The sequence below is a fragment of the Arachis ipaensis genome, chromosome B08 (genome assembly GCF_000816755.2).
Source record: "Arachis ipaensis cultivar K30076 chromosome B08, Araip1.1, whole genome shotgun sequence".
In the NCBI taxonomy this organism is placed as follows: Eukaryota; Viridiplantae; Streptophyta; class Magnoliopsida; order Fabales; family Fabaceae; genus Arachis; species Arachis ipaensis.
In genome coordinates, this window is record NC_029792.2 from 61,181,742 (window position 1) to 61,195,564 (window position 13,823).

A 13,823-nucleotide genomic window follows, 5' to 3' on the forward strand; every position below is an offset into this window, starting at 1 on the left:
AAGATATATATATATATATATATTTAAAAATATTAAATTGTTAATTTTTTAATTTAAAAATTTTATAAATTATTTTTTTAAATCAAATATATAAACATAATTAATCATACAAGTAATAACACAAATATGTCTATTGGTATTGAATTGATTAAATGGTTTATTTAAATCATATTCATCTACATTTATTTATTAAAACCATACACATAATAACAGTATAAGACGGTGCCATTTTATAACAAAGAAAGAAAGAGAAACAAAAACCAAAACACCCTAGATTTTCTTGTCCTCAGCTCTGTTACCTCACTTCCAAAACTCTAAAAGAGCCCCTTTCTTTGAAGCTTCGAATGCAGCAGAGATTTGAACATGTAACCTCCATTTCTCCGCCATTCTTCAACCAGTCCAGTCACCACTGTCGTCGCGTCTGCTCCGCCGCGGTGCGCGCTGTCAAGCGTCATCCAAACACCTATTTTCCCATGCATTTTCGGGCCTCCACGTAGCCGCCATTTTCCCACTGTGCAGCCTCTCATCCGCCGTTGTGCATTCCTCCGTTCAGCTATATCCATCGCCCTGAAAGCTTCAGCTCCCTCTCCCTTCTGCTGCTGATTTTCAAAACATGTGAAAACTAAGGTAATTTATTTTTCTTTTTTTATTGTATTAATTTTTCAATTATTGTTTTAGTTAGTCTTTGTTTTAATTAGTGAGTTGCTATTTCAGTTCTTGTTGTTCTAGACATTGTAGTTTTCTGTCCGTAGGAATAGTTGGTTTTTGAGTTGCTTTTTTTCGTTGCTTGGGGTTTTTTGTTTTGAAATTTAATTAAAAATTTAATTCTTCTTTTAAAAAATATAAATTTCAAATTTAAAATTAGAAATACTAAAATTTAAAAAAATTATAGTATATCTAATTAAAAAAAAGCACTAAAAGCCAAAAACAACAAACACACGCAGCGCTCTTTACAGTTTGCAATACTTGAAATCAAAAATTAAAAATCCCACTATCCCATTATCTCCCCTTCTTCCATTTAGCCACCGTAGAACAAGAAAAACAAGGATTCCTGATGGTGGAGAAGGAAGGACTGTTGGTGCCGTTTGTTTAAAGAAGGAGGTCCGCTGAAGGAGGTTCAATCCATAACACCGCTGAAGGAGGTTTGATCCACAACACCGTTGTAGCAGGTCTGCTGCTCCTTTCCATCTTGTCCCAGGTTATCTTAATCTCTTCTCATGTTTGTTCTTATCATTAATTTAATATGATTGTGAAGGTACTTGCATTCAAAGTTTTATTGGATTATGGCATCTTCATTGAATTAGATTCTTGATGAAGGGAAAATTGGTTGGTAAAGAATTTCACAATTGAAATCTCGTTGCAAGTATAGTTTTTAAACCAACAAAGAATTCTCTCATGCAAAAATTTGGTTGTCACAAGTAACGAACCCCAATAAAAATAACAACCGAAGTATTCAAACCTTGGGTCGTCTCTCAAAGGAATTGCAGGGAAGTGTTCTTGCTATTGGTTATGGGACAAGTATTTTGGGGTTTTGAATAAGAAACATGGAAATAAATGGCAAGAAAGTAAATGAAACTCAAATGTAAAAAGGTCTTGGCAAGGAATAATGGTCAAGGATCTTTATCCTTGTCACTAACCACAACATGATAATTGCAAGGATTAATCCCATTAAGTCATCCTCTAATGAATAAAGGAAAGTCAAATGAGCTACATTAATCTTAATCCATAAGTCCTAACCTTCTCACTAATTAATCTAGGGAAAGCTAGAGTCAATGAATACCAATCATCATTACTTGGACATTAGCAACTCAAGTTCACCTAAATTACCATCCCAAGCCAAAAACACAAAAATCTACTCTAACATCCTTCCAAGCATTTTGTCAAACACTTGGAAGGCATAAAAGGAAAGCAAAATAAGATTGAAAGAAAAGTAAATCTACAACTATCAATTGCAAGGAAATTAACAACAACAACAACTCAAATCAACAATAAAGGAACATAAAACATGAATTGCATGAAAAGAAAAATGGAAGAAATAAGAGTGAATCTATAACAAAGTAAACAATTACAAGAATAAATAATGGCATCGTTTTCATTTAAAATAAGGGTTTCTAACCGCCGTTTGTACCTAATTATGATGACAATTTTATGTTTTTTAAAATAAGATTGAAACCACCAATTTAAAGTGCTATTTTCGAAACTCACTTAAAAATCTCGTAATAACCAAAAGGCATTGCCATAAATCAAACATCATAACATGATTTTTAATTCATACATGATCCAAAAGTCATAATCCAAGTCATAATTGAAATGTCATAATCCAAAAACAAAGTATCAAAGTAATATTTTTTTAATAATACGTCTTAACATATAATCCTTAATATACTCCTTAATATACGTCTAAACATATCAAGCAAGGTCATGCTTCCTTGTTGCTTGCTCCAGAAGACCTACTTCCTAACTCTTTTGGTGATGGAATCTCATTCTCCTGATCCAATCCCTACAATAAAAATATAATTATTATGAGGACAAGAAATGCAAGAAAAAGGTATATATTAATGATAAGTGGATATTTATGAATTTGAATTCATCTAAAAAATTCACATATAAGAGCAAATTAAATATGAGAAATATTTCAAACACTCATCATACACATTAAATTAAAAAAAATCATATGCTAATTAATTCTGATCTCTGAAGAAAATTCATATGCTTATCACTGTGAGATAACCTTCTTATTCATTAATCAACAATTAAATAAGCAAACTAACTCATCATCCATGCATGCAAACCGCTCCCTATATTTTCATGCCCCACAAGCATCAATATTGCTGAGAATTTTTTGTTAATGAGCACAAGCTAGTGCAGAAATCATGGTTTTAAATTGAAGTTACACCTATCATTGTTGTAATACTTTTTGTATCAACATTATTTCCAAGCATTACAACTGCAAGGAGAATAAAGCAAAGGAAAAAAAAGAGGATAATTGTATTTGTACCTATAAAATTTGTTGAGTGGGGAACATTCCAGCCAATTGTATTGGAATTTTACCTCCTTCCTTAGAAGCAATATAGGAGACTAGCTCTTGCAATTGCGCTTTAACGATATCCAACTCTTCTTGCACATTTGGACCACAATTAGATGATGTGCCAGCATCATTTGAAGAACCTAAATTCATTTGACTAATCCTTGTAGTGTTGTTCTTGAAAGCAACTGTTGGAACAGCTCCCATACCTAAACCTCGAACACGACCAGGGTGCTTTTTCCCAAAAACTACTCCAAGAGCATCAAGAGGAGAATTAACAGTTGATTCCATTGGTTGTTGGCTGCTATGTACTTCAATCTTCTCCTATATATATAAAAAGAAAGAGAAAGAATAAAAAATAGCATTATCTTATAAAAAAGAAAGAAAAGGAAATACAAACAAGTTACTTATTGCACTTTAGTCTTACCGCTATTTCTTTAGCATTTTCATTAACATAACTACCATCTATTTTCTTGTGAGTGATGTCCCACGTTTGAACCCTACTAACTTCTATTCCCGTCTCTTTCGTCTAAAATTTAAGAAAAGTAGAAAGACTCGATCAAAAAATAGCAGCCTCAATCATGTATATATCATTCATCTAATTATTACTTGAGATAGATTAGATATGCAGAAAATTAAGAGATGATGCATGCATTATATTTGAGATAGATCAGATATGCATGCATTAATTGATTACCAATTCAGCTCTTCTTCTTGCAATTGATTTAGCACCTGAAGTATGAGTAATTATTTGTTTTTGCCAGATTTCTTGATTCCTCTTACAAAGTTTCTGCAAGTTGAATTTGGATACAATTAAATAGTAGGGTCAATTCACATTTTTGAAAGATCAAATGTAATAAATTACTTTGATTAGATATTAAAAGTATAATTTATAGACTAGATATTATTACATTAGTTTGTTTAGTTAATAATGGGAAACCGAAGTGAATACACATGAACAACTATGATAACAACCACTCTTCAATTGCAGAGGGCAACTAGCATAGAATATAGACGAGTTTAGACCAGCTATTGGTTGCATCAAATGAAAAGGATAGCATTTACAGAAGAATTATCTGTACGAGCTTACAGTTCATGATTACATTTGCATGAAAGATGACTACATAAAAATACTAAATTATGTAAATTTATAGCAATATTCACTTCTGCATGTTTACCGCAAGAACCATCATCTTTCAAAACTGACTTAAATAGGATAAAAATGTGCACTAACCAAGGCAATTTAGGACTAAAATAAACAGAGATTGTACCACTATTTAAGACTGCCCTGTAGCCAATAGTTCAATTGTAAAAATAAAGATCAGAACCTCTAGCAACTCTAAAGGCACCCAGAAATCAAAATCACTCTTCAACAACATTGACTAATTCATATTCAATTATATGTATTCCAAAGGCTATCAAAAAGGACAACATTTAACTAGGAGAGTAAGTACTTACTTGTGTTTCAGGCTTCAAATGATATTCTACAAATAAAGCCAATTGATCAGGAGCAATATCTTCTGGTGCATTATTTATGATATCGGTTTTACTCAACCTCGGATCATAAAAATCATTCCAAAGCTTTATCCTATGTTCCCTCCATTTTTTGCCAAGCGATTAGAGCAAAAATTGTTTGGCCAAGTTATCACTCACTTTGAAGCAAAATCGAACCTTCAATATTATAACAAAGAAAGTATATTAACCAGCAAATATAATTAAATAATGGCAAAGAAATAAGCTTTAGAGTTTGAGTAATCTTCTTACTAGGAAAAAATATTCCATTGATTTTCAAAAAAGCTTGCTAGAATGTCTGACCACTTTTCAAAACTGATTGGAAATGCTACACAATTAGTGGCCAATTGCCCACAAACTCCTGCAAAAAGTCCAGCTACTTCTTCTATTGCTGCATGATCTTTATCAAAATTGACAACTATGTGCAAACCTTCTGGCAAATTATGCACATCCTTTGCTAATAAATGAAGGCGTGTACTATCTTCGTATTCATCTAAAATAGACAAATGAGTATAAATAAATGAATAAATGAGCGACTAAAGAATAAAATAAATAAAATTTACGTTGTATGTTGGACAGCAACATAAGTAGATAAGGCAACATATATAAAGTGGACAGCAACCTTCTTTTCTTCATCATATATAATATAAACTGCTTATAATAATTTCAAGAAACCACCTTGCCAATAACTAGCTAAGGGTATCACAGAATTCAATTTCTATTTTCAATCCTTTCAAACTAATTCATATACAACATCTATACATCTAAAAATACTAATAGAACATCTATACATACCTATGGCATCAACAGTTGATGAGCGGATAATTTATACGCTTTTTGGCATTGTTTTTAGTATATTTTTAGTAGGATCTAGTTACTTTTAGGGATGTTTTTATTAGTTTTTATGCTAAATTCACATTTTTGGACTTTACTATGAGTTTGTGTATTTTTCTGTGATTTCAGGTATTTTCTGGCTGAAATTGAGGGACTTGAGCAAAAATCAGATTCAGAGGTTGAAGAAGGACTGCAGATGCTGTTGAATTCTGACCTCCCTGCACTCAAAGTGGATTTTCAGGAGCTACAGAACTCCAAATGGCGCGCTCTCAACGGCGTTGGAAACTAGACATCCAGGGCTTTCCATCAATATATAATAGTCTATACTTTTCTCGAGTTTAGACGCTGCATTCTGGAGTCAAACGCCAGAAACACGTCACAAACCAGAGTTGAACGCCAAAAACATGTTACAACTTGGCGTTCAACTCCAAAAGAAGCCTCTGCACGTGTAAACTTCAAGCTCAGCCCAAGCACACACTAAGTGGGCCCCGGAAGTGGATTTCTGCATCAATTACTTACTTCTGTAAACCCTAGTTGCTAGTCTAGTATAAATAGGACTTTTTACTATTGTATTTTCATCTTTGATTAGTTTTATGATATCTTAGACTTTCATGGGGGCTGGCCATTCGGCCATGCCTGGACCATTATCACTTATGTATTTTCAAATGGTAGAGTTTCTACACTCCATAGATTAAGGTGTGGAGCTCTGTTGTTCCTCATGAATTAATACAAAGTACTACTGTTTTTCTATTCAATTCAAGCTTATTCCTATTCTAAGATATCCATTCGCACCCAAGAACATGATGAATGTGATGATTATGTGACACTCATCATCATTCTCACCTATGAACGCGTGCCTGACAAACACTTCCGTTCTACATGCAAATAAGCTAGAATGAGTATCTCTTGGATATCTAATACAGAGGACCGAGTCTGAGATATTAGAATCTTCGTGGTATAAGTTAGAACCCATGGATGGCCATTCCTGAGATCCGTTGGATGAAGACAGCAGGAAAGCAGAGGTTCAGAAGAACGAAAGCATCTCTATATGCTTATCTGAAATTCTCACCAATGAATTACATAAGTACCACTATCCTATTTTATATTTTATTTATCTTTTACTTATCAATTCATAAAATCAGTTGACTCCGCCTGACTGAGATTTACAAGGTGACCATAGCTTGCTTCATACCGACAATCTCCGTGGGATCGACCCTTACTCACGTAAGGTTTATTATTTGGCGACCTAGTGCACTTGCTGGTTAGTTGTACGAAGTTGTGAAACAAAATTAAGAATATGAACGTGCGTATGAAATTTTTAGCGCCGTTACCAAGGAAGTAAAGATCACGATTTCGCACACCAAGTTTTTGGCGCCATTGCCGGGGATTGTTCGAGTTTGGACAACTGACGGTTCATTTGTTGCTCAGATTAGGTAATTTTCTTTTTCGTTTTATTTTCAAAAAAAATTATAAAATCATAAAAATAAAAAATATTTTGTGTTTCTTGTTTGAGTCTTGAGTCAATTTTTATGTTTGGTGTCAATTGCATTTTTTTCTAAAAATTTATGCATTTTTCGAAAATTCATGCATTCATAGTGTTCTTCATGATCTTCAAGTTGTTCTTGGTAAGTCTTCTTGTTTGATCTTGATGTTTTCTTATTTTGTGTCTTTTGTTGTTTTTCATGTGCATCTTTGCATTCATAGTGTCTAAGCATTAAAGATTTCTAAGTTTGGTGTCTTGTATGTTTTCTTTGCATCAAAAATTTTTCAAACACATGTTCTTGATGTTCATCATGATCTTCAAAGTGTTCTTGGTGTTCATCTTGACATTCATAGTGTTCTTGCATGCATCATGTGTTTTGATTCATAATTTTCATGTTGTGAGTCATTTTTTATGTTTTTCTCTCTTATAATTAAAAAAAATAAAAAAATAAAAAAATATCTTCCCCTTTTTCTCTCATAAATTTTCGAAAATTTGAGTTGACTTTTTCAAAATTTTTTAAAATCTAGTTGTTCCTTATGAGTCAAATCAAATTTTCAATTTGAAAATCTTATCTTTTTCAAAACCTTTTTCAAAAATCAAAACTTTTTTATTTTTCTTAATTTTACCTCATAAATTTCGAAAATATTATCAACAATTAATGTTTTGATTCAAAAATTTCAAGTTTGTTACTTGCCTAGTAAGAAAGATTCAACCTTTAAGTTCTAGAATCATATCTTGTGATTACTTGTGAGTCAAGTCATTAATTTTGATTTTAAAATTTCAAATCTTTTTCAAACAAATCTCTTTCAATCATATCTTTTCAAACTTTGATTTCAAAATCTTTTTCTAACTTCTTATCTTTTCAAATTTAATCTTCAAATCTTCTTAATATCTTTTCAATCATATCTTTTCAATCATATCTTTTTAATCATATCTATTTTTAAAATAAATTTCTATCATATCTTTTTAAATCTTATCTTTTTCAAAAATTTTATTTTAAAATATCTCTTCTAACTTCTTATCTTATTATCTTTTCAAAATTGATTTTCAAATCTTTTTCAACTAACTAATTAACTTTTTGTTGTTTCTTATCTTTTTCAAAACTGCCCAACTAACTCTCTACCTTTAATTTTCGAAAATCCCTTCCCTCTTTTTTCAAAATTTCATTTTAATTAACAAATTGTTTTAATTTTAATTTAATTTCAATTTTAATTTTCGAATTTTAGATTTAAATTTAAAATATTTTTATTTTATTTTGTTAAATTTTTGAATTCTTCTCTCATCTCTAATCTCCTTCTATTTATTTATTCATCTACTAACATTTCTCCTCACCCAAAATTTGAACCCCTTCTTCTCCTCTGAGTTTGAATTCTTCTCTTCTTTATTCTTATCCTTCTTTTCTTCTACTTACACAAGGGAACCTCTATACTGTGGTAAAAAGGATCCCTATTATTATTATTTTCTGTTCCCTCCTTTTTCATATGAGCAGGAGCAAGGACAAGAACATTCTTGTTGAAGCAGACCCTGAACTTGAAAGGACTCTGAAGAGGAAACTGAGAGAAGCTAAAATACAACAATCCAGAGATAACCTTACAGAAATTTTCGAAAAGGAAGAGGAGATGGCAGCCGAAAATAATAATAATGCAAGGAGGATGCTTGGTGATTATACTACACCTACTTCCAAGTTTGATGGAAGAAGCATCTCAATCCCCACCATTGTAGCAAACAATTTTGAGCTGAAACCTCAATTAGTTGCTCTAATGCAATAGAACTGCAAATTCCATGGACTTCCATCAGAAGATCCCTACCAGTTTTTAACTGAGTTCCTGCAAATCTGTGAGACTATTAAGACTAATGGAGTAGATCCTGAAGTCTACAGGCTCATGCTTTTCCCTTTTGCTGTAAGAGGCAGAGCTAGAACATGGTTGGACTCACAACCTAAAGATAGCCTGAACTCTTGGGATAAGCTGGTCATGGCCTTCTTGGCTAAGTTCTTTCCTCCTCAAAAGCTGAGCAAGCTTAGAGGGGATGTTCAGACCTTCAAGCAAAAAGATGGTGAATCCCTCTATGAAGCTTGGGAAAGATACAAGCAGATGACCAAAAGGTGTCCTCCTGACATGCTTTCAGAATGGACCATTCTGGATATATTCTATTATGGTCTGTCTGAGTTCTCCAAGATGTCACTAGACCATTCTGCAGGTGGATCCATTCACCTAAAGAAAACGCCTGCAGAAGCTCAAGAACTTATTGACATGGTTGCAAATAATCAATTCATGTATACTTCTGAGAGAAATTCCGTGAATAATGGGACGCCTCAGAAGAAGGGAGTTCTTGAAATTGATGCTCTGAATGCCATATTGGCCCAGAACAAAGTGTTGACTAAGCAAGTCAACATGATTTCCCAAAGTCTGAATGGATGGCAAAATGCATCCAACAGTACTAAAGAGGCATCTTCTGAAGAAGAAGCTTATGATCCTGAAAACCCTGCAATAGCAGAGGTAAATTACATGGGTGAACCTTATGGAAACACCTATAATTCATCATGGAGAAATCATCCAAATTTCTCATGGAAGGATCAACAAAAGCCTCAACAAGGCTTTAATAATGGTGGAAGAAACAGGCTCAGCAATAGCAAGCCTTTTCCATCATCTTCTCAGCAACAGACAGAGAACTCTGAACAAAATACCTCTAATTTAGCAAACTTAGTCTCTGATCTGTCCAAGGCCACTCTAAGTTTCATGAGTGAAACAAGGTCCTTCATAAGAAATTTGGAGGCACAAGTGGGCCAGCTGAGTAAGAAAATCACTGAAACACCTTCTAGTACTCTCCCAAGCAATACAGAAGAGAATCCAAAGAGAGAGTGCAAGGCCATTGATATAATCAATATGGCTGAATGCATGGAGGACAGAGAGGACGTAAACCCCACTGAGGATAACCTCATGGGACGTCTCTCAAGCAAGAAGGAGTTCCCTTCTGAGGAACCAAAGGAATCTGAGGCTCATCCAGAGACCATAGAGATTCCATTGAACCTTCTTATGCCCTTCATGAGCTCTGATGAGTATTCTTCTTCTGAAGAGAATGAGGATGTTACTAAAGAGCAAGTTGCCAAGGACCTTGGTGCAATCATGAAGCTGAATACCAAATTATTTGGTAATGAGACTTCGGAAGATGAACCTCCCTTGCTCATCAATGAACTGAGTGATCTGGATCAACTGACATTGCCTCAGAAGAAACAGGATCATGGAAAGTTCCTAATACCTTGTACCATAAGCACCATGACCTTTGAGAAGGCTCTGTGTGACCTTGGGTCAGGGATAAACCTCATGCCACTCTCTGTAATGGAGAATCTGGGAATCCTTGAGGTACAGGCTGCCAATTTCTCATTAGAGATGGTAGACAAATCCATGAAAATGGCTTATGGACTAGTAGAGGACGTGGTAGTAAAGGTTAAAGGCCTTTACATCCCTGCTGATTTCATAATCCTAGATACTGGGAAGGATGAGGATGAATCCATCATCCTTGGAAGACCCTTCCTGGCCACAACAAAAGCTGTGATTGATGTGGACAGAGGAGAGTTGGTCCTTCAACTGAATGAGGACAACCTTGTATTTAAAACTCAAGGATCTCCTTCTGTAACCATGGAGAGGAAGCATGACAAGCTTCTCTCAGTACAGAGTTAAATAAAGCCCCCACAATCAAACTCTAAGTTTGGTGTTGGGAGGCCCCAGCCAAACTCTAAGTTTGGTGTTGAATCCCCACATCCAAACTCTAAGTTTGGTGTTGGAAGTCTATAAAATTGACCTGATCACCTGTGTGGCTCCGTGAGAACCCACTGTCAAGCTATTGACATTAAAGAAGCGCTTGTTGGGATGCAACCCAATTATTATTTATCTAATTTTATTTTTATTTTTATTGTTCTTTCATGTTTTATTAGGTTCATGATCGTGTAGAGTCACAAAATAAATACAAAAATTAAAAACAGAATCAAAAACAGCAGAAGAAAAATCACACCCTAGAGGAAGGACTTACTGGCGTTTAAACGCCAGTAAGGAGCATCTGGCTGGCGTTCAACGCTAGAACAGAGCATGGAGCTGGCGCTGAACGCCAGAAACAAGCATGGAGCTGGCGTTCAACGCCAGAAATATGCTGCATATGGGCGTTGAACGCCCAGAACAAGCATCACCTCGGCGTTTAAACGCCATAAATGCATGCAAAGGCATTTTACATGCCTAATTGGTGCAGGGATGTAAATCCTTGACACCTCAGGATCTGTGGACCCCATAGGATCCCCACATACCTCCACTCACCTTCCCTCCTCATAATCCTATCTCACCCTTTCCCAAAGAACCCTTCACCAATCACCTCAATCTCTCTTCCCCATCACCTCTTCACCACTCACATCCATTTCTTCTTCTTCTCATCCTTTCTTTCTTCTTTTGCTCAAGGACGAGCAAACATTTTAAGTTTGGTGTGGAAAAAGCATTGCTTTTTTTTCATAACCACTAATGCCTCAAGGGATGCACTTTCCTCCACAGAATTTTTGGGAGCAAATCAACACCTCCCTAGGAGAATTAAGTTCCAACATGGGACAACTAAGGGTGGAACATCAAGAGCACTCCATCATCCTCCATGAAATTAGAGAAGATCAAAGAGCAATGAGGGAGGAGCAACAAAGACAAGGAAGAGACATAGAAGAGCTCAAGGACATCATTGGTTCCTCAAGAAGAAAACGCCACCATCACTAAGGTGGACTCATTCCTTGTTCTTATATTTTCTTTTTTTCGTTTTTATGTTAAATGTTTATCTATATTTGTGTCTTATTACATGATCATTAGTATTCAAGTGTCTATGCCTTAAAGTAGTGAATATGAATCTATCACCTCTCTTGAATGAAAAATGTTTTAATTACAAAAGAACAAGAAGTACATGGTTTCAAATTCATCCTTGAAACTAGTTTAATTATTTTGATGTGGTGACAATACTTTTTGTTTTCTAAATGAATGCTTGAACAGTGCATATGTCTTTTGAAATTGTTGTTTATGAATGTTAAATATGTTGGCTCTTGAAGAATAAGGAAAAAGGAGAAATGTTATCTGATAATCTAAAAAATTATAAAATTGATTCTTGAAGCAAGAAAAAGTAGTAAATATACAAAAGCTTGCGAAAAAAAGATAGCAAAAAAAAAAAGAGAGAGAAAAAGAAAAAGCAAGCAGAAAAAGCCAAAAGCTCTTAAAACCAAAAGGCAAGAGCAAAAAGCCAGTAGCCCTTAAAACCAAAAGGCAAGGGTAACAAAAAGGATCCAAGGCTTTGAGCATAAGTGGATAGGAGGGCCTAAAGGAATAAAATCCTGGCCTAAGCAGCTAAACCAAGCTGTCCCTAACCATGTGCTTGTGGCGTGAAGGTGGCAAGTGAAAACTTGAGACTGAGCGGTTAAAGTCAAGGTCCAAAGCAAAAACAGAGTGTGCTTAAGAACCCTGGACACCTCTAATTAGGGACTTTAGCAAAGCTGAGTCACAATCTGAAAAGGTTCACCCAGTTATGTGTCTGTGGCATTTATGTATCCGGTGGTAATACTGGAAAACAAAGTGCTTAGGGCCACGGCCAAGACTCATAAAGTAGCTGTGTTTAAGAATTAACATACTGAACTAGGAGAATCAATAACACTATCTGAACTCTGAGTTCCTATAGATGCCAATCATTCTGAACTTTAATGGATAAAGTGAGATGCCAAAACTATTCAAGAGGAAAAAAGCTACAAGTCCCGCTCATCTGATTGGAGCTAAGTTTCATTGATAGTTTGAAATTTATAGTATATTCTCTTCTTTTTATCCTATTTGATTTTCAGTTGCTTGGGGACAAGCAACAATTTAAGTTTGGTGTTGTGATGAGCGGATAATTTATCCGCTTTTTGGCATTGTTTTTAGTATATTTTTAGTAGGATCTAGTTACTTTTAGGGATGTTTTTATTAGTTTTTATGCTAAATTTACATTTCTAGACTTTACTATGAGTTTGTGTGTTTTTCTGTTATTTCAGGTATTTTCTGGCTGAAATCGAGGGACTTGCGCAAAAATCATATTCAGAGGTTGAAGAAGGACTGCAGATGCTGTTGGATTCTGACCTCCCTGCACTCAAAGTGGATTTTCTGGAGCTACAGAACTCCAAATGGCACGCTCTCAATGGCGTTGGAAAGTAGACATCTAGGGCTTTCCAGCAATATATAATAGTTCATACTTTGCTCGAGTTTATACGACGCAAACTGGTGTTGAACGCCAGTTCTATGCTACATTCTGGAGTCAAACACTACAAAAAATTCTGGTAAAAACGGCGGTTTTTTTGGGTATTTACGGCAGTTTGAACCGCCATTATTACCAATAATGGCGGTTTCATAAAGCGACGTAATTCTGGGCGCCATTCTGGTTATTACGATGGTTTTATGAAAACCGTCACAATTCCCTGAGTTAAAACGGCGGTTTTTGAATAGGTTAAAACGGCGGTTCAAAACCGCCGTTATTTCCAAGGTTAAAATGGTGATTCTTGGATAGGTTAAAATGGTGGTTTGTACCGTCATTATTACCCTGACAGAGTGGCATTTTGGTTGGTTAAAACGGCAGTTCTAACCGCCGCTATTTCCAGGGTTAAAATAGCGGTTTTTGGATAGGTTAAAACGGCGGTTTGAACCGCCATTATTACCCTGACAGAGTGGCGTTTTGGTTGGTTAAAACGGCATTTTTGAACCGCCATTTTTATCATGACAGTAGTGTTTTGGTTGGTTAAAATGGTATTTTTGAACTGCCATTTTACCATGACAGTAACATTTTTTATCGTTTAAAAAAATAATTTTTACTGCTATTTTTATCGCGTTAAATGAATAATTTTGTGATTAAAATTTCACAATAGCAAAAAATCATAATCCATAAATGAAATATTATATAACTCATAAATAAAATATTTAATATAATATATAATTT